This window comes from Pipistrellus kuhlii, unplaced genomic scaffold (genome assembly GCF_014108245.1).
Source record: "Pipistrellus kuhlii isolate mPipKuh1 unplaced genomic scaffold, mPipKuh1.p scaffold_m20_p_1, whole genome shotgun sequence".
NCBI classification, from domain to species: Eukaryota; Metazoa; Chordata; class Mammalia; order Chiroptera; family Vespertilionidae; genus Pipistrellus; species Pipistrellus kuhlii.
Genome location: NW_023425404.1, coordinates 80,960,362 through 80,988,352, shown reverse-complemented (window position 1 = coordinate 80,988,352; position 27,991 = coordinate 80,960,362). Strand labels below are relative to the sequence as shown.

The 27,991-nt window shown below is 41.5% G+C and overlaps 1 pseudogene; it reads left to right on the top strand.

The window, feature by feature from the left end:
* Positions 1–19,532: 19,532 nt before the first annotated feature.
* LOC118727648 lies at positions 19,533–23,407 on the top strand (annotated as a pseudogene).
* Positions 23,408–27,991: the final 4,584 nt, after the last annotated feature.

Here is a 27,991-nt window from a genome sequence, read left to right as displayed (position 1 = left end):
AAGTTCCTTCATCTCTTTTCCTGGCTTGATAGTTCATTTCTTTTTATTGCTTAATAATATTTCATTATATGGAGGTAGCACTGTTTGTTGATACATTCATCTATTGAAGGACATCTTAGTTGCTTCCAAGTTTTGGCAATTACAAATTTATTTACAAATTTTTGTATGGATGTAAGTTTTCAACTCATTTGGGGAAATAAGGACAGCATCTAGCTCACAACATATTTTTGGCAACATCCTCCTTCCATAACTTAGGCTTCAAAATCCCTCCCAATAACCCAATAGACTATTTCTCTGGGGTATAAGGTAGGAACACAACCCATGAGAATGGCTGCCCTGAGTCATTGTGAAGTCCTATCTTTCCTTACTATGCTTAACAGCTTTGTCTTTACCTGATGTTATATTTCAAGACAAAGCTAAAGTATCATAATCTCCTGGATTTCCCTAAAAACTCTCTCTCCCTCTTTTTGTGGAGAGCTGACAGCCTCTCCCATCATATTTGTGGTCCCTGAGTATTTTAAAGGTTTTGTGGGTATCTATATTGTTAAACTCCTTAACAACTTTCTCACAAGATGGTCTTGCACAAATGAGTCAAATCTCAAGTAACAGATATTCCCACAGTATGTCCAAAAGATAAAAGTTTAAATGAGAGTTATTATTTCTAATGCAGTTACTTTTATGGTCCTCTTTGGGGAATGCCTTTAGTATTAGTTTACACTTTCCAACCCCCAAGATTTCCAGGAAATTCCACCATTATTGGAGTAAATGCTTTTTCAAGACAGCACTTATTTGAGTGTACTGGTTAAGAATTTTATTTTTAAAATAAGTTTGCTCTTCTATTGCAGTATTCAGTCAATATTTTCTTGATTAGAGGAATAAAAAAGTAAAAAAAAAGAATTATTTGTTCTTTATGGGCAAAAAATATTAGATAATGAAATAAGTGTACAGGAAGGGAAAACACTGAAGAAGTTTAATATATTGAGATATTTCCTTAAAAAGTGCTTTCTAAGTAGAAATGTCATAAATTCCTACAATATATCCATATAAGTAAGAACTATTATAATTCCCGTTGTCTAGGGTCTAGAGTTAAAACCACATCTCCAGATATCTCAGAGAGAATCAAGATAGAATCCAGGCCTACTTCCAAATTCCATGACTTCGGGGCTTACAACCAGGAGTTTGATATATTCGCATGGATAGTTGGAACAGGCTCTGGTTGTGGTAGAGGACATAGATCTAGTGGAGAGGGGTGGAGGGGGGTTACACATTGAAGCTTGTTTTATACCCTCATGAGAAAGAGACTCCCACTGCGGCTCTATGCTGATCCACAATTACTGAGTCCTTTTTTTTTTGGGGGGGGGGCCTTGAGGTTGGGGGATAAATCTTCTCTTTTACCCATGAATAAAAAGTAAACACTCCTGGAGAACAAATGTGAAATTTATCAGTTGTATAGAATTCACTGTGGGTGAGTACGTTAGGAACTTACTGCAGGGGCTTTCTAGAGGGAAAGGGGAGATCCTTGTGGAGGCCACGAGACAGAGGAAAGGACTACAGGAAGAGGAGGCTAGGGAGGGAGGAGGCAAACCTCAGCTTTGGAATTTTACCAGCCCTTCACTCTGCATGGGTGCCTGTATGGACTGTCCTTTGCTTTTTTTCTGATCACAGACTAGCTGAGGTTGGGGCTCTGATGGTGGAGCTGGGGTACAGTGAAGAAGTCCATGTCTACAGAAATGTAAGAGAGACCTCGTGGTCCAGGCTAACTGTATCCCAAAGCCAGGTTGACAGCCCTTGGAGCTATGTCTTTGCTTTGTACTGCATGGGTAACTGAGAGAAATTGGTCTTCTAAAATACACCATTGAAACATTACATTAGTCACACACACACATGCTAGTATATATAGTAAGATATTATATAGCTTCTCTTTAAATGTATCCACATGTATTAGTGGGGATACATACACATTTTCTATTATCTTGATTTTTATAAGTGGGATCATTCTGTACTTATAGTAATAGCTAACATTTTGGGGTGTTTGTTTAGCACCAGTACTACTGTAAGCCCTTGACATGTAATAACTGGTTCTTGTCTCAAAGAAATATTATTGGGCACTATTTTATCCCCATTGTACAGATAGGAAACTACAGAACACAGAAGTTAAATGGCCTGCCCAAGGTCACATAGCCGGGAAGGGTTGAGCCCCAGTCCTCTGATTGTGGAACCCTTGTGCGTGTCCAAGTCAGATGATCTCTCCCACTGGTTCTATAACTTCTTATTTTTTCATTTAAAGAATATCTTTTGTAGCTATATTTTCATGCCAGCTCACTTCATCCTTTATAATGGCTGCATAATGCATAAAATTTCATTTGGTGCGTGCTCTGATGTAATCACTCATCTCCTATTGAAAGTTAGGTTGTTGCTTTTTTTCCCTCTTATAATTTTCAATAAACATCATCAATTCTTGTAAAGAACCTGTGCATGCACATGTATAGACTCCTAGGATTGTAATTGCTGAATCAAAAAAATATTCAACTTAAAAGCTATGATAGGTAATCACTAAACTGCCCTCCAATTTATAACCTTACCAGCTATGCATGAGAGTATCAATTTTCCCCAGGAAATAACTCTGGATATGATCAATTGTAGAATTTTTGGTTAGCAGAACAATTTTAAATCATCACAAACCTTTTCCCCTTCTCTCAAGGAAGTAGTAGAGGGGGAGGTTGCATGCATAGTTTAAAAAAGACCAGATGCTTTAACTTCTAGATTCATACTATCACCCCCAACTTTACACCCCTGTCCCCTACATACCACTTTATAAAGAACAAATTGGTGGAGCCTTCTTTTTAACCCTATGGATTTACTTAATAGAGGAACTCTTTACATTGAAGAACTACATGCTTATAGTTAAACTAGCTGCAGGGGTCTTCAAACTACAGCCCGCGGGCCACATGCGGCCCACAGAGGAGTCTGATCCGGCCCGCCAGGTTTTTTGGGCAGTGAGCGCAGCCGAGGTGTTACAGTAGGAATTAGTAGTTCATATAGTCCGGCCCTCCAGCTCTCTGAGGGACCGTGATCTGGCCCCCACTTTAAAAAGTTTTAGGACCCCTGAACTAGAGGCTCAGTGCATGAAAATTCATGCACTAGAGGAGAGGTCCCTCTGCTCGGCCTGCCCCCTCTCACAATCTGGGAGCCCTCAAGGGCTGGAGGCAACCTGGCAACCAGGGGAACATGACGCCCCCATCACACTTCTGCTGCTGTCACTGCGGGCACTGTAAGCCTCAGCCAGCCCAGGTTAATTGAGCCTTGGGCGACCCTGGACAGCTGGGCAGCTGCCATCCGAGGCTTGACTGTGCCTCTGGCATCAGCTGGGCAGCTACCATCTGAGGCTTGCTTGCACCTCAGATGGTAGCCCCCTTCCCCCTGCCCCAGGTGGGCTGAAGAACTATGGGACTCCAGCGGGGCTGAGAGGACTGGGCACCGCCATCTTGTGGCTATGGGTCTCACCAGCTTTGTGATGGTGTGATGGTCAATTTGCATATTCTCTCTTTATTAGATAGCATATGTAAAGTATCTGTGCTTAAGAGTACAATTTATCATGTTTACTTATGTAATTGCTCAGTAACCATTGCCAGATATGGACCCAGGACATTGCCACCACCCTGAAGCCCTCCACACTGACCAGCCCTCTAGCCAAAGTAGCCACCATCTTGACTTCTATCACTATAGATGAACTGTTCCTTCTTGATTTTTATCAACCTGAATTAGCTTTGCCTATTTTTTAACTTGTAAATGGAATTGTAAAATATGTCCTCTTTGTGTCTGGTTTTTATCAGATAACAAGAGGCCCGGTGCACAAAATTTGTGCACTAAAGAGGTATCCCTCAGCCCTGCCTCCACCCTCCTCAATCTGGGACCCCTCAGAGGATGTCCGTCTGCCAGTTTAGGCCTGATCCTGTAGGAATTGGGTTTAAACCAGCAGTCAGACATCCCTCTCACAATCTAGGACTGCTGGCTCCTAACTGCTTGCCTGCCTGCCAGCCTGATTGCCTCTTAACCACTTCCTGCAGGCCTAATTGATGCCTAATTATTCCCCTGCTGGTCCAATTGCCTTCAACTGCCCACCCCTGCCAACCAGATTGACCGTATCAGCCTCTGTCTCACTCCCCACTGCCATGGCTTTGTCCAGAAGGAAGTCGATGTCCAGAAGATGGCCAGGTGACCCAGCCTAATTATCATATAATATTACCCTTTTAGTAGTATAGATAGACTATATAGGTTAAGATTGCTTAAATTGAGGGGAGCCAATTTTTTTCATCAGAAGGAGGTGCTCTTGGCAGACAAAAATACATAATCCTTATATCTGGACTGATAGCCAGACATATGCACTACACTGCCAAGCAGTCATTAAAAAATTGAACCACTTTCATACATCTTACACCAAACAGCTGTTGCCCTTAAATCCCTTTCTCAGCCCCCATCTTAGGTTCTGCCTTCCCATTTCACCTAGATTAGGCTCTGATTCATCGGTTTCTATTCCAGTCAGTGTCAAAAACTCTTCCTCCTAGGGAACCATTGGTTTCTCACATTTCACCCAGATTTGGTTCCGATTAGTTGGTTTTTATGCCAGTCAGTCAATGGGACTGACCAGCAACCACAGAAGAGGCCCAAGAGAAAGAGAGGCTCAGCTGCTGGCCAGGCCCCAAGTGACAGAGACAAGTGCTGATCAATAGCTGCCACGGTGGCTATGGATCAGACTCTGCTTTTCTCTCCAGGCCTTTCTTCATGTCTGATCTACAGCCCCCTTGGCATTCAGTGCTGGGTTGGGGTGCCTGCAGCAGCAGCAGTCAGTGGTGGGTCACCATGGCAACACAGCACTGACTTCTGGTCAGTGGAACTTTTGGTTGTTTTGGATGTTACGGACCCTGGGTTTTTATATATTAGGATAGTACTGGAGGTCCTAGCCATAGCAATTAGACAACAAGAAGAAATAAAAGGCATTCAAATTAGAAAGGAGGAAGTAAAACTCTCATTATTCACAGATGACATGATATTATACATAAAAAATCCTAAAGACTCCACGATCTGATAAAAGGTTAATATCCAAATTATATAAGGAACTCAAACAACTTAACAAAATGAAGACAAATAATCCAATTAAAAAATAGACCAAGGGACTAAATAGACACTTCTTCAAAGTGGACATACAGATGGTCAAGAGACATAGGAAACAATACTCAAAGTCACTGATCATCAGAGAGACACAAATTACAGGTAAAACAATAATGAAGTATCACCCCACATCCATGAGGATTGTTACCATAAACAATTTAACAAATGACAAGTGCTGGCAAGGATGTGGAAAAAAAGGGACCTTAGTACACTGCGGGTAAGAATGAAGACTCCTGAAACCATTATGGAAAATGCTATGAATTTTTCCTCAAAAAAATTAAATATGGAACTGCTATTTGACCCAGGGATCCCATTTCTAGGAATACATCCTAAGAAACCCGAATCACCAGTCAGAAAGAATATATTCACCCCTAGCAGCACAATTTACAATAACTGGGATCTAAAAATAGCGCAAGTGTTCATCATTAGATGAGTGGATAAAAAAAGCTGTAGTACATTTATACCAAGGAATACTATGCAACAATAAAAAAAGAAAAATCTCTTACCCTTTGAGACATCATGGAGGGACCTAAGTGAAATAAGTCAGTCAGAGACAGATAAGTATCACATGATCTCATTCTCATGTGGAATCTAATTAACAAAAAAACTGATGAAGTGAGTGGATCCAGAGACATAGAAGCATGGAATAGACTGTGGAATCACAGAAGAAAGGAGTGGGCAGGTGGATGGATGACAAGTGATCAATCAAGAAACTTGAATGCATATATGTATAACTCATGGACACAGACAATAGGGTGGTGAAGGCCTGGGGCAGGGCACAGGGGGTGAGGGCAGAAAGGGAGTCAGAGGGAGGGGAAGGAGACATATGTAATACTTTAAACAATAAAGATAAACAAACAACAACAACAATAAAAAAACAACCACAGAAACTTCCAAAAGTACTTTTTAAGGATCACCTTGGTTTTATAGGCTTTTCACCTTATGCTCAACTTGAAATCAAAAACTGTAGGTAATGTGTTACTCCATCATAATAATCCTCTATCACAGAGTGATGGAAGTCAAGCTGTTTTCAAAATAGAGGATACAAGTTGCATGTCTTAAGAAGAGAGGAGTTAATGGTCATGCAAGAACTGAAACCATGCTGTAGGGGTGAAGCTTCCACTGTAAGTATGAGGGCTAAGCTGTTGTATTGAAGAGACCAAAATTGGTGCCTGAGGCATGGAAGATATCTATTTTCCACTCATGTAACTGCCCTCACATCGGGACCAGTTTTGCTAAGTAAAGTAAGTCTTTGACCCTTACTGGGAAGGACCCAAATGTTGGTATTGTGACCTTGCCATTTCTCAGGGTATTGTCCTGGGCTGTAAAGCTGAAGCCAGATCATGAGATGTCACTGAAGGAGAGAGGGAGCGTCCAGGGCAGCAAATTCCTTCTTGAGCCCTTGAGGTGGCTCATGCCTCTCTGTTCACATTTCATCAGCAAGAACTGGTTGTGTGGCACGTAGACCTTAGCCCCATGGTCTTGTACCCAGAAAGAAGGGGAGAGCAGGTGGGAGGTGGGGATGGGGAACAGCAGCTGGCATTTACCAAAAAAGGAATTCAAATTCTGAAGAAGTGAATCTCCCCACAGAAAAGGACTAATGTTGTGTTTTTATAATCTTTTGTTTGTTCACCCCAAATTTTCCATATGTTCCTTGAATTTGAAACAAAGACTGTCTAAAAATCAGCATCTATCTTTCCCAAAACACACTCCAAGAGGAAGAAATAGTAAATCATTCTAAAATATGAGTTGCTTGAGGGGCAGTATTTGTCATTGTTGGTAGGTGTAGGGGTCTCCCTAGGTACACTGAACATTGCTGAAGGCTCCATGCAACAAGAATGGCAGGAATTCCAACAATAGGCAGTCTGACATTTGTCCTATTTCCCTGAAGAATTTCTATGCTGAAGGAATGATCTTCCTAACATCTCCCCCGCCCACCTCTCATAGTTGAAGCTAGCTGTGGGTAACCAAAAGGCCCGTGGGAAATAATAAGAAAGAAAAGAAGGCCCTTCCTTTGCCTTGGGTTTTTAGTTCAGGCATGTGAGCAAAGTCCAGAGACTAGGCTGGAAAACGGGACAAAAATGAGCCCTCCCCTTACTTCCTGGGTCATTGCAGGAGGGGTTACCAAAGGAAAGGGACTGTGAGGGATAAGAGGATGGATCAGTGGTGGGGCTGAGGGAGGGAATAGATCCTGAAAGCCCTGAGGTCCTGGCCCTGTGGCTTGTATTTCTATGGGGAGAGTTGGTCCCACGTAAGCCCACAGCCAAGATTCCCTAAACCCGCAGTAAAGTTAAGTTGCTCATCAATTTCACAAAGCAGCCACTCTCCCCATCACCTGCCATTGGAAGTACCCAAGCGACAGTAGAAGAAGAGATAAGTCCCTCATGTGATGGACACAAGCCTTGCACTACCTACACATCCCTGGGTCTAGAGTTTTGTGTCATTGTCAATTTCTAGCTGTGGAGAACCCGGTTGCCACATGCAAATGACATGCAGAATTTCTCATGCCTGGAGAGTTTTCCAGGTTCAAGGAGGGTTTCATGTGTAGGAGCTATGGTAGCACAGCAGAATCACCTGGGAGAGTTGTAAAAACAGGGATGGCTAATGCAAACACCCGAAAGTTCTGATTAATGGGTCTGGATGGGGACCCAGACAGTAATGTTTCTAAATGTGCATCCCAGGCTGAAGACCACGGATGTATAAGACCTCAAGCGATCGTCTCAGTCATCCCATTGAGAAAAGTGGAATGTATGAAGGAAAGCCAGCTGAGTCCCAGGCCCCATCTGTGTTATCCCTATTTCATACTCAGGTGAGCCCTCACACTGCAGAGTAAGGCTTTTAGTCACTGGTTTACATGTGTTCCCAAGGTGTGAAAATATTTGTGCCATGTTTTGGGGCTCTGCCAGAGCCTTGGACAGGACACTCTCCACTGTGGAGAACATGTCTCTCCTAGAAATGTCACTGTCACTTTCCCCAAGAAATGTCATCCCTGGGCCTGAAAGCAAGCTGTTTAGTGCAGAGCAGGGAACATCTGAACCACAAAACCGGCCTGAACTAGAATTTCTTACTTGAGACTTTTTGTGACCCATAGGAAACACTGTGTACTATTATGGAAATAATTCTCTATTGAAAAAACAATATCCAACAAGGCAGCAAGATCCTGACTCATAAACATGGGACTCTCCCCACAACTGCCTGAGGTCATTTAGTAGTAGACCTGGCAACCACAGGGAGGGGGAGAAGAGTTCAACTAAGGGACACAACCCCCTTTCCAATGTTAAAGCGAGAGCAAGTATTGTACATATGTGTCATCACCTTTCACACATGTAAGACATATTCACAACACACAGTGTACACACGCAATAATCAGTACATGCCCTTGCAGCACACACTCATGCAACACAGGAAGAATACACACACAAGTGACACATGCACACACAACACATAGCACATGTGCATGTGATACACATACAATACACAGCACCTGCACGCACAACATACACATAGTGTACACACACACATTAGACACATGCACACACAACATACAACATGCACCCAAGCAGCTGACAATAAACAGCCAGCAAGAGACAGCATTGCAAAGGCTTTGGAGGATGAGGACTTTGCTTCCACAGGCAATAAACATGAAAGATGAGTTAACTTTACAACCTGCACAGAGTGCCTACTATGTGCCAGGCATAGTCCTGGGTGCTTCAGGGACCAGCAACAAGGAAAACAACAACGTATTTTCCTTTTAGACTCAGCTTCCTCTCAAACCCTCCAGGGTGGGCTTCACCCAGAGCCTATGTGTGGCCCCTGACCCTGAGACCATCATGGGGAGGGGATTTGCTGTTAGTCCTGGCCCTGCACTAAGTAGGCCTGTGATGTTAGGCAAGCCACTAAGTCTCTGCCTCTTTTCTAGAACATAAAATGGCTGATAGAGCAGCAACATCAAGTAGAAATAAACCGTAAGCCACAAATGAAAGCCTCAATGGTGACTAAATTATATAGTAGCAGCCTTTAAAAAGTTAACTCAATGTCAAAACCGGTTTGGCTCAGTGGACAGAGCATCGGCCTGCGGACTGAAAGGTGCCAGATTCGATTCCAGACAAGAGCGTGTACCTTGGTTGCGGGCACATCCCCTGTAGGAGTAGTGCAAGAGGCAGCAGATTGATGATTCTCTCTCACTGATGTTTCTAACTCTCTATCCCTCTCTCTTCCTTTCTGTAAAAAATCAATAAAATATATTAAAAAAAAATAAAAAGTTAACTCAATGCAATGGAACCCCAGTTCTTGAACTGAATTCATTCCAGAAGGCTGTTCAAAAACTAAATCATTTTTTTCCCATTAAAAATAATGCAAAATGGCCCTAGTCAGTTTTGTTCAGTGGATAGGGCATCAACCTGTGGACCAAAGGGTCCCGGATTCAATTCCAATCAAGGGCACGTACTTTGGTTGCAGGGTCCTCCCCAGACCAGGCCCTGGTCGGGGCATATGCAGGAGGCAACCAATTAAAGTGTTTCTTTCACATGGATGTTTCTCTCTGTCTTTCCCACTTTCTTCTACTCTTCCTAAAAATCAATGGAAAAATATCCTCAGATAAGGATTAACAACAACAAAAAGAAAGAATGCAAATTGAATTAATCCATTCCAGACCCTCAAAAGCAAAGAAACATAAAACTATTGACAGCATAAGTTCCTAAGATGTTAACAACTCGAGGTTTAGCAGTAAACTGACTCATACTTGTGCATTCTCTCCTTTATCGCCTGAGAGGTGCATGACTGATCATACAGCTGTCAGCATGAAGGGGCTGTTGTGTTGAGAACTGAAGTTTATTTGAGAGGGGAGATGTCTTTCAAAAACTGAGGTCTGACTGTGATGTGTATTATTTGCACCAAAATAGTAAAACAGTATTTCAATGTGTAATATAAAAATACAGAACCATTTTACATTCATTTTTTGTATGAAGTCTTCGAAACTAGGGGTATTCTACACTCACAGCACTTCTTAATTTAGACAGGCCACATTCTAGGGTGTATTGTTAGTGGTCACCACACTGGGCATTAGAACTAGGCCTACATGTGGAATTGTACCAAAAAATTAAAAATACAACTACCATATGATCCAGAAACTCCACTTCTCATTTATCTGAAAAAACAAAAACAAAACCATTAATTCAAAAATATGCACCCCTTATGTCATTGCAGCATTATTCCCAATAGCCAAGATATGGAAACAACCTAAATGTCTATCAGTAGAAGAATCAAAAAAAATACTATTCATCCATAAAAAAGAAGGAAATTTGTGACAGTATGGGTAAAGCTTGATGGCATTGTGCTAAGTGAAATAAATCAGAGAGAGAAAGACAAATATCATATAATCTCACTTATATCTGGAAAGGGGTCAAAGGGTATAAATTTCCATTTATAAAATAAGTACTGGTGATATAATGTATAGCATGGTGATCATCCTATCTAATAAAAGGGCACTATGCAAATTGACCATCACTCCAAAATACAAGATGGCTGCCCCCATGTGGACACAAATGGCCACCACAAGATGGCCAGCAGGGGAGGGCAGTTTTGGGCAATCAGGCCAACAGGGTTGCCTCCCATCCCTGAGGGCTCCAGACTGTGAGAGGAGGCAGGCCGGGCTGAGGGACCTCCCCTTCAGTGCATGAATTTTCATGCTCTTGGCCTCTAGTACTTAATAATACGGTATTATATATTTAAAAGTAACTAAAAAAGAAGCTCTTTTAAAAGCTTTTAAGTTATCAGAAGAAAAAAATTTAATTGTGTGTGGTGTTGGATGTTAACTTGTGGTGATCATTTCATAATATATACAAATATCAAAACACTTATGCTGTACACCTGAAATCAAGATAATGTTATATGTCAATTATGCCTCAAACAAACAAACAAACAAACATGTAACTCCTAGCTGCCCATCCTGTTTGGGGAAGAGAAAAGAGGTTTGGAGGAAATGTTGTGTTTAATCACTTATTTTCTAGGTTTAAGGTTCTCCTCTGCCCTGATATTATCTGACCTGGGAAACATCCCTAAACTTCCTCACCTGGAAAATAGGAATGAAAATGCTTTTCATGCCTGGCTTGGTTTACAGGATTTTTGTGAAAACCGAATAAGAGCACTTTGGCTGAAAGTTATTCAGAATAGTGAAGGGTCTGAGATTGTTGCCCTCTGTGTAAGCTAACAAGTGAACTGACCTCAGTTTTATAGATGATGGAATAAGACACAGACTCTTGGGTCAAAGATGAAGGACTGTATCACTCCTAGCAAGAGCAGGAGGCAGGGTAGCAGCAGCTTTTTGCACCAGATCCCCAAGTTCCCAACCCCACAGGATGATCAAAGAGGGCCAGCAACACCTGCACACAGACAGGAGCCCTGTACTTGGAAACCTAATTGTTTAGAATGGGTAGTAAGCCTGCCCAAGCTTTGCCCCAGTGAGACACATTCTCCTTATTTTACTGGGCAGTCAATAGACCTGCCTTGTGCTCTGGAGACAGACACTGTTGCTATCTTCCACAGCTGTTCATTCTACAAACATCCTTCAAAAGCTGGTCCTGAACAAAGTCCAGGACAAAAGCAGTCTGAGCCTCAGTGGGCACAATGACATACGAACATGGGACCCTTGGAGAATTGTCTCCCCACCAAAAGCCCTATGTAATGTGTAAGTGCTATACATCCATCAAATATTCCTGCTTCATTTATTCTGATAATTGTCCTGGGAGAAGGTAGGGGCAATAAAACATCATTATGCTGCTTATATGATCAGGAAGCCTGGGGCAATAAGAGGTTAAGTATTTGCTCAAGCCACCAAGTTACTTGGTGAATAGCCACATCTAACACTGAGAAATCTGGACTCCAGGCCATTGGGAAAATTATCTCTAATGTCACTCAAGCCTCATTCATCCCACTACCATCTACAAATGGGAACATCCAGGAGCACACAGCAGTCACTGACTCTAGGAGCTTCTGAAGCTCCCATGGCCAAGCACATTTGCAAACAGGTGGTGTGGTGTGTGCCCTAAACAACAGGTCTTTGTTCAGAGTTGTCATAGTGCTTCCAGGAGCTGCTCCCACCTGCCAACTTGGTCATCAGAGGGAGCTCACAGACACCCAGGACTAATCGGGTCCCATAGCTGGTCTGCTGCTGCTGAGAGCTTCCTGAGCAGTTGCCTAGGAGGAGGGGTGAGCAGGACTGTGGGCAGAGGCTTGGTGGTCAGCCAGCAGCCCTCACACAGGATCTACCTGTTGTTGCTCTGCCTTCCCCTGGATCCATACATGGGGGCTTCTTTCTGTCCAGTGAAGGTGTGTGGCCTGGGAACTGAGGATTCTCTTGGTATTTCAACAAATGTCAATGAGGGTCTCTCTCCCTGGAGGTGCATCTGGGTCCTTGTCGGGTGAGTGGGTTGTACAAGAGCCCCAGTGCCTGCACTGACTCCTCACGGGGCCTCTTTTCCAGTCCACCAGTATGACTGAATTAACATGACTGCACAGGCACTTTGCTAAGCTCTTCACAGGCATTATCTTATTTAATCTTCACAAGAACCCTTTCTATGGTGACACGCTTGTGTTCACAGTGACAAAACCTCAATTCATCAATGGCCCAACTGGCTCTCAGGCCCATATGTGCTTGTTAGTTATCTGCACATTTTCACCAATAAAATAAGGGTCCAGGAACTAAATACCTTAAAAGTCTTTCTTTCGTGCCAGCGCTGTTGCAGCAAAGTACCTCAAACCAGATCTTCGGATAATCAGGGCTGTGAGTTCTGTCTGTAGGAAAAACTGCAAGCCATTGATTGCCGCAGCCCAGAGGGACTGTGGTGCATCCCAGCGGCTCCTCCCTGGCATGAGCGTGCGCCGCCCTCTAGTGTTCAAACATCAGCAGGACACTCTGACAGGATGAAAGGGAGTCTGTCTTCCCTGAGAGACTGAGCTGAGAGCCCTGACTTTAAACTTAACACTGAAGAATGGGCCATTTCACGGCACTCTCTCCTACTCAGACTGCAAGAGTCTTTGCTGAAAATCCCTGTGTGCAACTCCCAGTAAACTCCGCAGGCTTCAACATATGAGAGGGTTTTTGTTGTTGTTGTTTTTCTCTGACAGGGACATTTGTATATCATTAACTACAGTCTTCATTCCTGGGGGCATTTATTCCAGTGGCCAATGGCAAGTGCTGATTCGACTGAATTTTCAACTTGGATCCCACACATCTTAATATATTTCCTGTTCTCTCCCATGTCACTATCCCTTTGGAAACCAAGTGTACTTCCAAAGAAACAAATCTGTACACTAAGGAACACAGCCACTCCTCATGTCAGGATTTTAGAAAAATGTTTAAATGTACAAAAACAAAGGATCCCTCTAGTGATATTTAGCTCTTGAAGAAGAAGCCTAAGAGGAAAAGTCCAAGTTCAACTTGACCCTCAGGTATAAATGGGGTTGGGTGAGCAGAGAGGCTTCTCAGGGCAGGGTCAAAGGGCAGAGACCCCTTCAGCACACACCTTCTTGGGAGACTATCAATCTTCCTGAAGGCCTGACCCAAGGTATTTGTAAGTCAACAATTCATAAATGTTTTGAGAGTGAACAATTCTCCTAAGTGCAGTAGCAAATAAATAAAACTGTTAAGCCCATGTTTCAGTCAGCAGCCCCTCTCACTGTGATTTCCAGCAACCACAAACATTTCAGGGACCTAGCACAGTAGCATTTGTTTTACTCATTTCTGAGTCACTCCAGGTGTCAAGCTATGGCTCTTAGGGTAACTGGAGTGGCTCCCCTCTGTGTGTCTACTATTTTTCCAGAATATTGGGAATAGTCTATGGTAATAGGAGAAGCACAAGAGGAAAAGTACAAGTGAGCACATTTCAAGCCTTTGCTCAGATGATATCTGCTAACATGTTATTGGCCATAGATACCAAAATGAATCCTCCCAGGCCTTAGTCCTATATTTCTTCTTTTTTCCAACAGAAATCACAAGATTCCCTTTTGCTTTTTGACTTCCTTTCTCAGTTCAAGGTCAAAATAGTTTTCTATTTCTGCAAAATGAATCCCCTCCAAACATAGCAGTTTAGAAGTATAATAAACATTTATCACTTCACATTGTATCTGTCAGCATATAGGAACAGCGAACTTGGGCTAAAAAGTTCACTTCCAATGTGGCTCACTCCAATAGCTGGCAACCTGGGGCTGACTATTGGTGGGAGGTCCACCTCGTGGACCTCCTCAGGGCTGCTTGAGTGTCCTTCTGACATGGCAGCTGGCTTCCCTCAAAGTGAGGGATCCAAGTCAGCAAGTTAAAATTTTTATGACCTAGTTTCAGAATTAACAAACCACTACTTTTGCAAAATGCTGATCTATTACAAAGTTCAGGCTTATTTAATGTGGGAGGAGACTCCACAAGGATATGAATATCTTAGAGCAAGGATTATGAGTTAATTTTGGAGGCTGGCTATCACACCTCTAGCTCACTTTCAAAGGCCTTTTTAAAAGATCCCCCATTCTCCTATTAAAAAGGAAAATAACCTGATATCAATAACTGAGTGATTGATTTCAGAGTACATTTCAGTCAAGAGTCACATCAAACAGTATTGGATTTTATCTTTAGTTGTAATAAAAGGCATTGTTCCTTGTTGAAAGGATGGTAGCCATGAGCCAACAGGAATGGGGACCTCCTAAGTCACTTTGTTCTGACTTACCCAAGGCCAGATATGAGGGTAAAACTGGACTGGACCTTGTGAGTGAATGGGTCAGAAGAGGCTGTGTGTGTTCTGCTGGCTTTCTCCAGTGGTGGTGCCCTTTCTATGATGAGTCCACACAGCCCACATGTCAAGCGGTGAGGGCCCAGCTGAGGTTGTGTACGGACTCCTGAGGGTGCATCCTGCTCTCCTCCCACCCACGCCTGCTCAAGCCCTCTGCCACCTTTCTTGAATGCTGGCTGCTGGGCCGTCTCTGCTTTGGTAGGGCAACCCTGAGTCTCCTTCCCCATGTGTCCTTTGCCTAGTAGATCCCCAACTACCCCATCTTAACCCATGTAATTCCTACCCCATGCACCATCTCGAGATCCAGTTCAATTCACTATCCATTTTCTTCCCTTTCCTTTCTCTTTTAACCTTTCTCCTTTTTAGCTACAATAACTATGCCTTATGGAAAAATCCAAGTAAACAATACATACATACCCATAATCCCAATTCCAGAGATAACGTTTGTTAATACTTTGGTGTAAACACTTCCAGACTTGTAAATTTTTGTTGTGCTATGGTGTTCACTTCCTGCTCTACCAAAATAAAATAGAGGACCTGGTGGCCCCTACTTCCTCCTTTTGTTTAACATCTGAATGGCTGTGTTCTGGCTTTTAAAAAAATGTTTGATAACCGTTACTGTCTATCTGTACGAGACTGTTAGGCTCCATGGAGTCAGGTAATACATAGAATCCAAACTCTCAAAATGCCTTTTGCCTAGGAGGAGGGGACAGTGACACTCAACACTTTAAATACACTGCATTACAGTCATAGTGCTGTGCAGGGACAGAGTTTTTCAGAGCTAAAACTAAATGCCTTAGTCTGTTTGGGCTGCTGTAATGAAACACTACAGACTGGGTGCATTATAAATCACATAAATTGATGTCTTAATCCTGGAGGCTGGAGGTCTGAGGTCAGGTGCCAGCATGGGGGGTGAGGGCCCTCTTCTGGGCCAAAGACTTCTCCTGTGTCCTCTAGTTGTGGTGGAAGGGCAAAAGACCTTATGGAGTCTCCCTCTCTCTCTCTCTCTCTCTCTCTCTCTCTCTCTCTCTCTCTCTCTCTCTCTCTCTCTCTCTTTCTCTCTCCTTCCTCTCCTCCCACCCCCTGCTGCCAGGAGAGAGTTTTATAGTTTTATTTATTTTTTCTGCATAACCCTCTTTTTAAGAATTTAATTTTTTCCATCACCCTGTATCCCCTGTGCCCTCTTCCACGTGCACCCAGCTCTCTCTACCCCCACAATCACCATACCATTGTCCATGTTCATGAGTTCTCTCTCTCTCTTTTTTCCCCTTTTTTTCTCAATTCCTCCACCCTCAAAACCTCCTCTGTGAGCTGTTTGCCTGCTCTCTACCTATGAGTGTGTCTCTATTTTGCTTGTTAGTTCAATTTGTTCATTAAATTCCACATATGAGTAACATCATATGATTCTTATCTTTCCCTGACTAGCTTATTTCAATTAGCACAATACTTTCCAAGTCCATCTATCCCAGGGATTGAGCCTGCAACCTGAGCATATGCCCTGATCAGAAATCAACCATTGAGTAACACAGCCCACCCCAGTTCTAGTTGCATTTTTGGTGGAATCTTTATGGTTTTCTTTATACAATATCATATCATATCATCAGCAAATAATGACAGTTTTATTTCTTCCTTTTCAATTTGGATGCCTTTTATTTCTTTCTGTCTGATTGTTATGACTAGGACTTCCAGTACTGTGTTGAATGAGTGATAAAAGCAGACATCCCAGTCTCTCAAAGACAGCATAAACACAAGTCTTATTTTCTTCCTCATTCATTTACCTTGTGTCTTTTGATTGGAACATTAAACTATTTACATTAAAAGTGATTTATAGGTACATATTTATTGCCATTTTAGTGTTTTTGTGTTTTTTTTTTAACAATGTTCATGTGTTTTGTTTTTCTTTTTCTTCTTCTGCTTCTTAAAACAAGCCCTTTAACATTTCTTTTAATGTGGTTTGATGGTAACAAACTCCATTAGCTATTTCTTGTCTGGGAAGCTCTTTATTTCTCCAATTTTAAATGATTGTCTTGCTGGCTAGAATAGCCTTGGTTGTAGGTCCTTGTTTTCATCACTTTGAATATTTCATGCTAATCCCTTCTGGCCTTAATTGTTTCTGTTGAGAAATTAGCTGACAATCTTATGGAAGTTTCCTTGTAGGTAACTGCCTGCCTTTTCTCTTGTGACTTTTATGATTCTCTCTTTTTCTTTAACTTTTGAATTTTTTTTCTTTTTTCTTTTTAAATCTTTATTGTTGAGAGTATTAGAAATATCTTCCCTCATTGTCCCCCTCCACCTGGTTCCCACCCTGTCCCAGGCCTTTACCACCCTATTTTCTTTGTCAATAGGTAATGCATATATGCATGTAAGATCTTTGTTTAATCTCTTTCTGTCCTCTTTATCCCCTTTCCTCTGAGAGTCATCAGGCTGTTCCATATTTCCATGCCTCTGGTTTTATTTTATTCATCAGTTTATTTTGTTCATTAGATTTGTTTGTTTACTTTGATTTTTAGGTTCAAATGTTGATAGACATGTATTTATTGCCATTTTATTATTAATTTCTTCTTCTCCTTCTCCTTCTCCTTCTCCTTCTCCTTCTTCTTCTCCTTCTCCTTCTCCTTCTCCTTCTCCTTCTCCTTCTTCTTCTTCATCTTCTTCTTAAAAAATACCCTACAATATTTCATGTAATACTGGTTTGGTAGTGATAAACTCCTTCAGTTTTTCCTTGTCTGTGAAGCTCTTTATCTGGCCTTCAATTCTAAATGATAGCTTTGGTGGGTAGAGTAATCTTGCTTGTATGTCCTTGTTATTCATCACTTGGAATATTTCTTGCTACTCCCCTCTATCTTGCAAAGTTTCTGTTGAGAAATCAGCTGACAGTAGTATGGGCACTCCCTTGTAGGTAACTAACTGCTTTTCTCTTGCTGCTTTTAAGATTCTCTCTTTGTCTTTAACCTTTGGCATTTTAATTATGATGTGTCTTCGTGTGGGCCTCTTTGGATTCTTCTTGTTTGAGGTTCTTTACACTACCTAGACTTGTAAGTCTATTTCTTTCACCAAGTAGGAGAAGTTTTTATCATTATTTTTTCAAATAGGCTTCATCCCCTGGCTCTCTCTTTTCTCCTTCTGATACCTCTGTCACATGGATGTTGATACTCAGGTTCTCTCAAAGGTCCTTTAAACTGTTTTCATTTCTTTACATCTTTTTCTGTTCTGATTGGGTGTTTTTTTTCTACCTTATCTTCCAAATCACTGATTTGACCCTCTATCTCATTGAGCTTACTGTTTATATCTTCCAGTGCATTCTTCAATTTTAGTAGTCTTTTTTATGGTTTATATATCCTTTCTCATGCTATTGCGCATCCTTGTAATCATTATTCTGAACTCTATATCTGATAAGTTGCTTATCTCCACTTTATTTAATTATTCTTCTGGACTACTCCCTTGTTCCTTCATTTAGGGCCTTTTCTCTCTATCTTGGTTGCCTGTTTGACTTTGCTTCTATGAATTATGTAGATTTACTAAACTCCTTGTCTTTGTAGGGTGCCTGTGATAGCCAGTGGCACAGTCTTCCTGATCATCATAACCGGGTGCTCTAAGAATGACCCTTTTTATGTTGTGTGGGCCTTCCTTTTTGTAACTGAGTCTTAATTACTACTGGCCCATTCATATGTGAGCTCAACCCCCAACACAGCATGCAGGTTGCTGTGCAGGTGATGATCACATGAAACATAATTCACCTCAGTAGGATTTGGTGCTTGCCAAAAGCTCCCTGTGGATATGCTGCTTGTGATGATTATTGGATCCTGTTCTGTTGTCTGAAACTAGCTACTGAGTTTACTGGTTATTGGTCTCTCTGAGGGACTCTGGTGCAGGCCAATGTCAGACACCATCTTTGCCTGGCCTTGAGCACCTTCTTGGATCTATCAATGATCCACAACTTGTGGCTTCCTCTGCTGGGCCTGGGTGCATGTGGAAAGGACCAAGCTGTGCACCAAGATCAGCTTTTACTAGCCCCAAGCCCAGGAGCAGGTGAGGCAAATACTCAAAGCACCCAGAGATCCGTCTCTGCCTGCAAGCTGCCTATTAGCCTCAGCCACTTAATGAATCTCTGTCTAGTCAGGGCTAAGCTCCACAGGGTGGGGAAAGAAGGATTCCAAAGGGTGAGGCTATTTGTTCCCCCCAGACTAATGCTGCATGGATGGGAAAGGTCTGCCTGAGAAAGATGGTTTCTGCCGTATGGAGGAATGACTCAGCACAGGATCCAGGCAGCTGTCCTCACAGCTCTCTCCCCCAGAGACACCAACCCTAGATTCTCCTCACACAGCTCTAGTCTATTCTGCCCTTCCTCTGCTGGGGCCATAGGTGAGTGGCTGCAATTGAAATTTATGTGTTTTTCCTTTAAGAGGGTATCTGCATTTCTAGCCATCTATACTTGGTAGACAAAAACCCCACTATTTTTCACAACCAGATGTTTTTGGGTACCTTTCCCAGTTATAGAGCTCTAGGCTGGGGTTCCAGGTTTGGTATTTAGACTCCAGACTTCTTAGGGGGAACCCCTCTCACCCCCCTCCCCATGAGATATCTCTTCAGAATTTCTGCTGCTCCCTGGGGGAGTCTAGCCAGCTCTCTCACATTTCCACACTTCCTCCCAGACTTGATTTGGCCTCCTCTCTATGTCCTTGGTTATAAGATTTCTCTCCAGCTAGTCTTCAGTTGGTTATTCAGGATTATTTTTCTATATTTTAGTTGGAATTCCAGTTTTGTACCAGGAGGTCAGTGTAGCTTCCACCTAATCTGCCACCATCTTGGACTCTCTGGAGTCTCTTTTATAAGGGTACTAATTCCATTCATTAAAGTTTTACCTTTCTGACCTAATCACTCCCAAAGGCCCTACCTCTCAACACTTTCACCTTGGGTGTTAGGTTTCAACATATAAATTTGGGGGGATCATATTTAGACCTAAGTACCCTGGTTAGGTCAGGGAAGCTGCTGAAAAACTTGAGACTTAAAAGTGAGACCTGAAGAATGAATAGATGCTGTCAAAAGAAGAGAAGGCTAAGGCCAGCCAGTGAGAGGCATGAGCATGCAGGGGCACTCTGAGCCAGGAAGGACTGGAAAAGTTCTGGTTTCTGGTCTATTAAAACACTTCTGAATACTCCAGAGAATTTCACTAAGTGTCTATGGGACTAAGTGCATTGAAATCATGTGATGTCCTAGTTAAAAAATAAGTGTTTTAGTTCCCTTGCCAGACATACTAAATCAGCCGCCTTTTCTCTTTTAACAAGTTCCAGGCATTGGAACACACACCCAAGTTTCAAAGCTACAGCCCAAAAGTCTCTGCTGCCTGTGCAGATGGTCAGGAACTCCTGGATCACAGGTCATTGCAGAACCAGCCTCAGGGGAGAGGTGTGCTTATGGAGCCCCAGAGAGTGAGGAATGAAGGTTAGTTACTGTACTTCACCAGCTGTATGGGCTCTTCTCTTTTTCACATCTTAACATCTCTGAAATTGGGATACACTTAAATCTAAGGCAAGAAATACTTTAATTAATAGCATTTTCTTCTTTTTTAATGATGAAACAAATAATGGCATGTCTTCAAGGTTTGTTGAAATTTAGTAGTTGTCTTTTCCCACTTTCCTGGCTTCCCCTCCAACTTAGCTTAGCACACCGAACCAGTCAGAAGTGAATTCTTCTGCTGCCTCTCAGAGACAGATCCACCAGGGGGCATAGTATTTTATGCCATGCTGATTTATGGTGCATAAACATGCCATCAGTGGCAACGGTTCCCCACCTGACATCTTTAAATCTTTTCTTGTGGTTTCTGTTTCATTTTTTAATTTAGTCATATAGTTTGACAAAAAATTAAAAAGTGTTTCTGGGTTGTATTTTCTTCAACAAAAAGTACAAATAAAAATCTCAACAAACCAGGAAAGGAAATTCAGAACTCTTCCACTGCAACTGTCATGAAAGAAAATAATTAAAAAAGCAGAATATTCAGTGGTAATCCCAGCTATCTGAACTGCTCAGAGTTAGTACTGGTTCCCTTGTGGTAAACTGCAGGGTGGCCAAAGTGGAAAGGGACTAATCTGAGGCAGGAAGGCATTTGCACAGCCTTTCTAGTGAAGATGCAGGTACTTGTGCTGCTCTCTCCATTTCCGTGGTCACTGGCCCTATCACCCTGAGATCTTCTCCTGAAAATTACTGGGACCCTTGATGTAGACAGCTCAGAATCCACATCTCTGCCTCAGAAGAAGTGCAATGAGTGTCCATAGGAGAACAGTCAGGGGTGAACAAAGTCTGTTGTTCCCAGAACCCAGAACCCAGAAACTTGGCACCTAAACTTCTGTTTGCCACTCACCTCACACTTTTCTGTTTACCATGGGCACTAATGTGGTAAACTCATTTTCTTCTGCTGAAGGTGATTCACCCAGGAAAACAAGGGTTTGCGATTGATAGAGCCTAAGATTGATCTGCTAAGGTGGATCTTTATAGCTGGCCTTTTGGCTTTGTGGTTACTCCCTCTTGGGAAAGGAGGTACTATTAAATACTCCCTATATGGTACAACATCCTTAATCTTTGGTGAGACAAAATCTTCATTGCTACCTGCAAGGTTCCCATCACAAAACCTTCCACAGAGACATAGGATGGATGGTTGGTGAACATCCATCCCCCCTGAGGCTAATGCCCTGACATAGTTTAAGTATGGCATTGACTGCTGGTTGCCAGTTAATAACTATCATCACTCTCTTTATTAGTCATAGAATTTTGATTTTTATTCAGACCCACAATGGTGCCCACTTTGAAAACTACATTTCCCAGACTCCCTTGCAGCTAGTTTGACCTGCCAAGTTCCAGCAAATGGAATATAAGCAGAAAAGTGTAGAATAGTCCTGGAAATCTCTTTAAAGGAAGTTAAGAATAATTCTTCCTCCTTTCTGCTACCTATAAAGTGTCTAAGATGATTAGCACTCTAGAAGGTATCTTGGACTATGAGGTTACCTTAAGGATGGAAGGCACTATGTGAGAATGCTGGAACAGAAAGATACAATTGCCATGGCACTAATATACTGGACTGCCTGCCTCTGGATTCCTTTGAAGTGTGAGGGAAATAGCTTTCATGTTTAACTTATGATTGTTTCCAATTTTCTGACATAAACAGCTGAACCCAATCTTAACAGATTCATTTAATATTATAAACTGTTACCTTTGACTTTCCTGACTTACTGGAGGATCATTCTCTCATTCTCCTAGGGTACAGTAAGCTAAGATAAATAGCATGGACTTTGGGGCATTGAAATAGGTTTGAATCCCTGCTTTGCTGCTTGTTGCCTCTGTAAAGAATTACTCTTCTCTGTACCCATTGTCTTTTTAGTGAAATAATCTGCATTAAATAAAATGCATATAACATACCTGGTACATAGGAGGGACCCAACAATATTAGTGTCCTTGTCTTCCCCTCTTCCTTATGTTGATAACTGGTTTTAAATATCCCAAAGAAACTCTAGATAAATGCACATTTGGGTTTATTTCTCCACAAGCCGACCCTGCCATCATAATCTTGGAAATACAGTAGTGTGCTTGAGGAAGGTAAAAACATCCAGTTAATGCAGCAGGAAGCACAGAAGAGAGAAAGGCAACCAGGAAAAGAAAGAGTAAATGGAGCCTCTGTAATCAGGTACAAACTTCCCATAGCTCAGAGAAGAGCTGGGTTCTCCAGCTGAATCCACATCAATGGTCAGTTGGGACTGAAAGGGCTGGCACTTAAGTTTTCCTTGGAGCTGTTGTCCTCAAAATTCTAAGCAATACAGTGGCCAACAGCATTTCCAGCCTATGAAAAAATACAAGTTGACAACCTGGAGAAGATTTATGTGTGGGGTAGAAGCTTACCTGATGAGATTCAAACATCCCTGAAACTAAGTGCACTTAAAAGGATCCTAAGCAGTATCCACTGTTCCAACAGTGGGGAAATGGGGCCTGTGTCATGTTTGAGAAGGTAACAAAATATATCAGGGAGAATCTTCAGCTGCTGGACAATAGGCCCGATGGCACCTACTGTTTCAGGCTGCACTCCTACTGGGTGTACTGTGTGAGTAAAAATGTCTTAAAGTTGGCTGCTAAAGTCTCTGGTTACAAGCGGATGTTCCTGGGGACCTGCTTGGGAAAGGTTAACAAATTCCAGTTGCATATCAGAGCTCTGGATTACTTCACACCCTATGGCAAGTACAAAGTGTAGATAAAGCTGGAGCAGAGCAGTCCTTCCTGTATGCGAATCTGGGTCAAATCACTAAAAATACTTCTCAGTATGGGGAGTGGTGGTGTACTCCATTGCAGATCTCCCTTTGGGTTTTGGGGTGGTACCAAAGTCTACACAAGACTACAGGAAAGTAGACCCCAGGGCGATTGTGGTATTTCGTCAAGCAGACATTGGGGAATATGTATGACTTGAAGAAACATTAACTTAAAATGAAATCATCCCACGTACTTATGGCTGTGTGGAAGTGCCAAGCTTTGTTTCCTGTGTCTGTGAAGACTCCATCATCATGTTGAATTTTGTCAATTCTGTGATTTCTACAGGAACTTGTTATTTTAATATTCTCTCTATTATGGACAAATGCAGGCTGGACTCAGAAATGGATCAAAATTGGTGTTTTAGGTGTTTGTTACTAAATAGAATATTGTGTTTTATATTTCAATCAGAGGGCTTCTTATTTTCAATAAAAGAAAATTGTCCTATTATTGAGGATAAGAATAGCTTATTATTGTTATCTGTGATAACACTGTTTTCAAAACTCAGGGTAAGAACACAACTATTTTTCTTACTAATACTATGAAAGATAGATATTGCTATATGAGAATACTAGGCCATGAAATGAAAGTTGGATAAAATACTAAGTGCAATTTATTGTTCTACTTTTCCTTATAGTAGGTGTTGTGTGGTGTGGAAGAAAACCTGGATTCTAAATCTAGTTCTAATACCTACCAGCTCTGTGATGCTTTAGAAGAGTCATTAAACTTTAATGAGTTGCATTTTCTTCTGTTTAAAAAAAAACACATGTAACCATCTATTTAAGACCAGTTTTTAGAATTAGAAATCATGATTATTAAGTATCTAACAGTACCAGGCAAATGACAGGTGTTGAATAAATGGTAAGAATTTTTTAAAAAGAACCCCAAGCGGCCAAATTGTGAGCCTTGGGCTGATGTCCAGGCTCATAAACACCTCAGTGCCCTGCTCTAACCTAAGAATAATATATTGGGAGAATTCAAGATTGTCGGCCTCTTGGCTGCTCCATAGCTATGGAGTGGAGGAGAGAGCATGATAAATTAGTGGAATGGGGAAGTAGACCACCCTGGCAAAAAAAAAAAAAAGTAATGGCAGGGCTTTCTGCCTTGGCCATGACCCGATTTGCAGCCATAATTTTGAAATCATTTTACTTCTGGACTTTTCAGGCAGGGCAAAAGACCCTATGAAACTTCCAATTTTTCTAAGAAATATTTATATAATCTTTTAAAAATACGTATTTATTGATTTCAGGGAAGGAGAGGGAAATATGTGATTAGCTGCCTTCTGCATACCGCATGACTGGAGATCAAGCTAGCAACCCAGGCATGTGCCCTGACCAGGAATCAAACTATGACCTCCTGGTTCATAGGTTGACACTCAACCACTGAGCCATGTCAGCCAGGGCAGTTATATAATCTCAAAGTTGGAAAAACAAACAAACAAGCAAACAAAAAAACCCAGTTAGTTCAATCTCTCTTCTCCACTTCCAGAGTAGGAGAGGTGGTGGGTCACAGCTAGTTAACACAGAGCCAGGCCCAGGATTGGGTTCTCTGATTCTTAGGTTTGGTCAAGGTCTTTTTCAGTTAAATTTTAATATATGGATTCAATTATCAACTAACTGGAAATAGCTCTTATTTTAAAACCTACATCTCAACATGATCTGAAATTTCACACTATTACAAGGGCCCTGGTACACTCAAGTTTTGAGACCCCCTCACACACAGAGCCAAGGAAGGGACAAAGACAGCCATCTACAAAGGCTAATAGGAAAGACAGGGAGCTTAAATTGGAAAGAAGGACCAAACTCAGAAACAACAACTTTTATGTTTATTGAGCTACTAGAAACAAATTGAAAGCATGTGCTTCTGCTTCTAGAACCCCAGCATTAGAAATGAGATGGATCTCTGAATGAAGAGCAAGGCCGGCCTGGATTTAAAACCTATAAGCTGTCAGACACACATTTATTTACTCTGTTCCCCATAAAGTACAGGTCTACATTCACTTTCCATGCATGGAATGCCACAGTGTGCCAGGGGATTTTCTATATATTTGAAAAGGAGTTAAGGAGTAAGAGAGGTTAGATGGGAAAACAGAATTTGGGGTAGAGAAGGGTGCAAGGCCACATGGTTAGTGATGGACTCGAAATGCAAACCAAGTTCCCATGTCAGCAAGCCTTTGTGAAAAACGTGAAGAATAGCTTCAGCACCCAGAAAATACTAGTATTTGGTGGAGAATAAAGGTGCTGGGACATCTTGGGCCACCTGTCCCTTTGTTACTTACACCATCTGGGGACCAGCCTTTTAGGCTTACAAGTCATCTCTGGCACCCACAGCCAAAGACAATGAACATAGGTACTTTCATGCAAAATTTTTATTTGAAACGTGTGTCATTGAGCAGGTAAGTCATCCTGAAATAGCAAGTCTTTACATTATGCAGAGAAATACAAGAGCTCCTTGAAGACTTCAGCTACCCCTGTGGCTTCCACAGGGGAAAAGGACTACTAGTGGGGGAAGTGCTCCTCCTCACCCCAAATGAAGACATTGGGACAAATAGCCAGACTTGCCTTTGGGTTCAAGTTTTAGTCAGAGGCCACAGCACAAGGACCTTCTTGTCCCCTGTACTAAACACAACTGTGACAGAGGCTCTCAAAAGTCAACGCCAGGAATGTGCGCACGCAGGCACTCTGCCCACCTCATTGCACTGCCCATCTCGCAGCACTGCTGGTGAACTTAAGGACTGTTTCCACGGGCAATTTGCTAGACCACAGAGATCTTTCCAAAGGACTTTAATCTGAGTTGCAGTCTTAACCACTCCTTAACATGCATGCTGGGGACCATTCTTTCTTTCATGTTATTTTATCATCTTCCATAGTTGAGTCCACAATGGATCAACCCAGAGTTCAGGAAAAGGACCTCCCACCATGCAGATTCTTAAAGGTCACTTGGAATGTGTCTCTTAAATCCTGTCCTGAGTAGCAGCTCTCCTCCCAAAAACAGATGTACAGAATCTGCAATGAAAAGCATAACAGAAAATGCATCTCCCCGCTAAGCCTACACTAACAGCTTCAGTTCAAGAAAGACACTCCCACCCCTCACTCCATCCCTTACACTTCATGCTCCCTGCAGATGATCTAGCAGAACAATGGCTCAAACACGAAAGTAACTGCCTACAAGAACTTAGAAAACTGGAAGTGTTTCTCTAAGCTCAGATATTTAGAGAGAATTCTGCAGCACTGGCCACTTTCCAAGAAATGCTAACCTGATACTTAACTGTGTATTATTTAACCATTTTAAACAAAACAAAATAGCCAAAACACATAAACATAATCCTTGGAGACCAGATAAAATGTGGGTTAATCTTATCTTCCATCAGTCTCTTCTGCTCAGAGCGGGGAAGTAGTTGTGTCAGTGCTGGATGGGGCTTATCATTTCCCCTCAGAAGCTCTTAAACCAAACTTGTATTAAAGTAAGTCCTTTTATTGTCGCAAAAAAAATGGTCAGGATCTACTTTTAGAATCATTGGAGTTAATGCACTTGAACTTGTCACCAACAGTCAGATGAGTAGCAAAAGTTCTAATTAGATTTTCCACACGAATCAAAACCTCAACCTACACTTTTAGTATGGACACCAGAATCTCAGATTAGACACATTTTTATGTGACTTTAAAAAAAGAAACCCAAATAGTTAGAAACAACATGGCAAAGGAGTCTGAAGCTGCAGTTAGGGGCTTCAATGCTAAGAAGTTTTCTGTGGTTGCAGAATCAAAAGATTGAAAATGATAATAAAGATATTTGGTTTTCAATCATTCAGAAATTTCCTTCAAAGAGGTAATTAAAGCTATTTTCCCTTACTTTTACAATATTTTCCCTTACTTTTACAATTAAGAAATACAAATACATTTCATACATAATTCCTCATATAAATTTTAGTTCAAAGAGTCAAAGTTAAAACTTTTAATTTTATAAGCCCCAAATTATTAAACATCAAAAGTTAGTCAAACATATGAGAAAAACAATGACAAACCCAAAATAGAAAAAAAATCAGCCACAAATAATAACAAAGAGGTATGTATGTATAAGCAATAGAACTAATAAAAAAAATAGCTATTGCTAAATTCAAAATCTCTGGGAAAGCTATTTCTGATTAGTCTGTATTATTTACCTTAGAATATGAAAGTTTAAAAGTCAAATTTTCAAAGTTACTATATTCAAGCTGGAATCCAGAAATGAAAGTTAGAAGTATAAATATTGATAATTTCAACTAATTTCAGAATGGTTTCAGAAAACTATAATTTAGAATAAAACAAAGTAAAAGTACCACACATAAGGTACATTAATTTTTTTCTCTTTAGGATTCTTCTCTTTCTCGTGAGGAATAAACTAAAATTCAATTATTTTCATTAAAAGAAGTCTTTATTTTAATTTAAAATTTAGAAGGAAGTCAGAACACAGTTCATTTCACTTGCATTTAAAGAGGGAAACATGTGACCATCTGGTAATTTAATTCTACCAGATTACTTAAGTGATTCAGTGGCCATGACAGAGTAACAGGCCTCTTACTCACTAAATGTTTCCTGGGAAAAACAACCTAAGCTATGTCTAACAGACACTTGGCCCTTCTCTTTGTGTTGTGAAAAAAAGAGCCTGCTACAACTTTTCACAAGAGCCAAAAATCAGGAAAGAGTAATAGTTAGGAACTAAGACTACAGATAAGTGTATTCAAAACGATTTTTCAGAATTATTTAGATCCTGTATTGTTTATT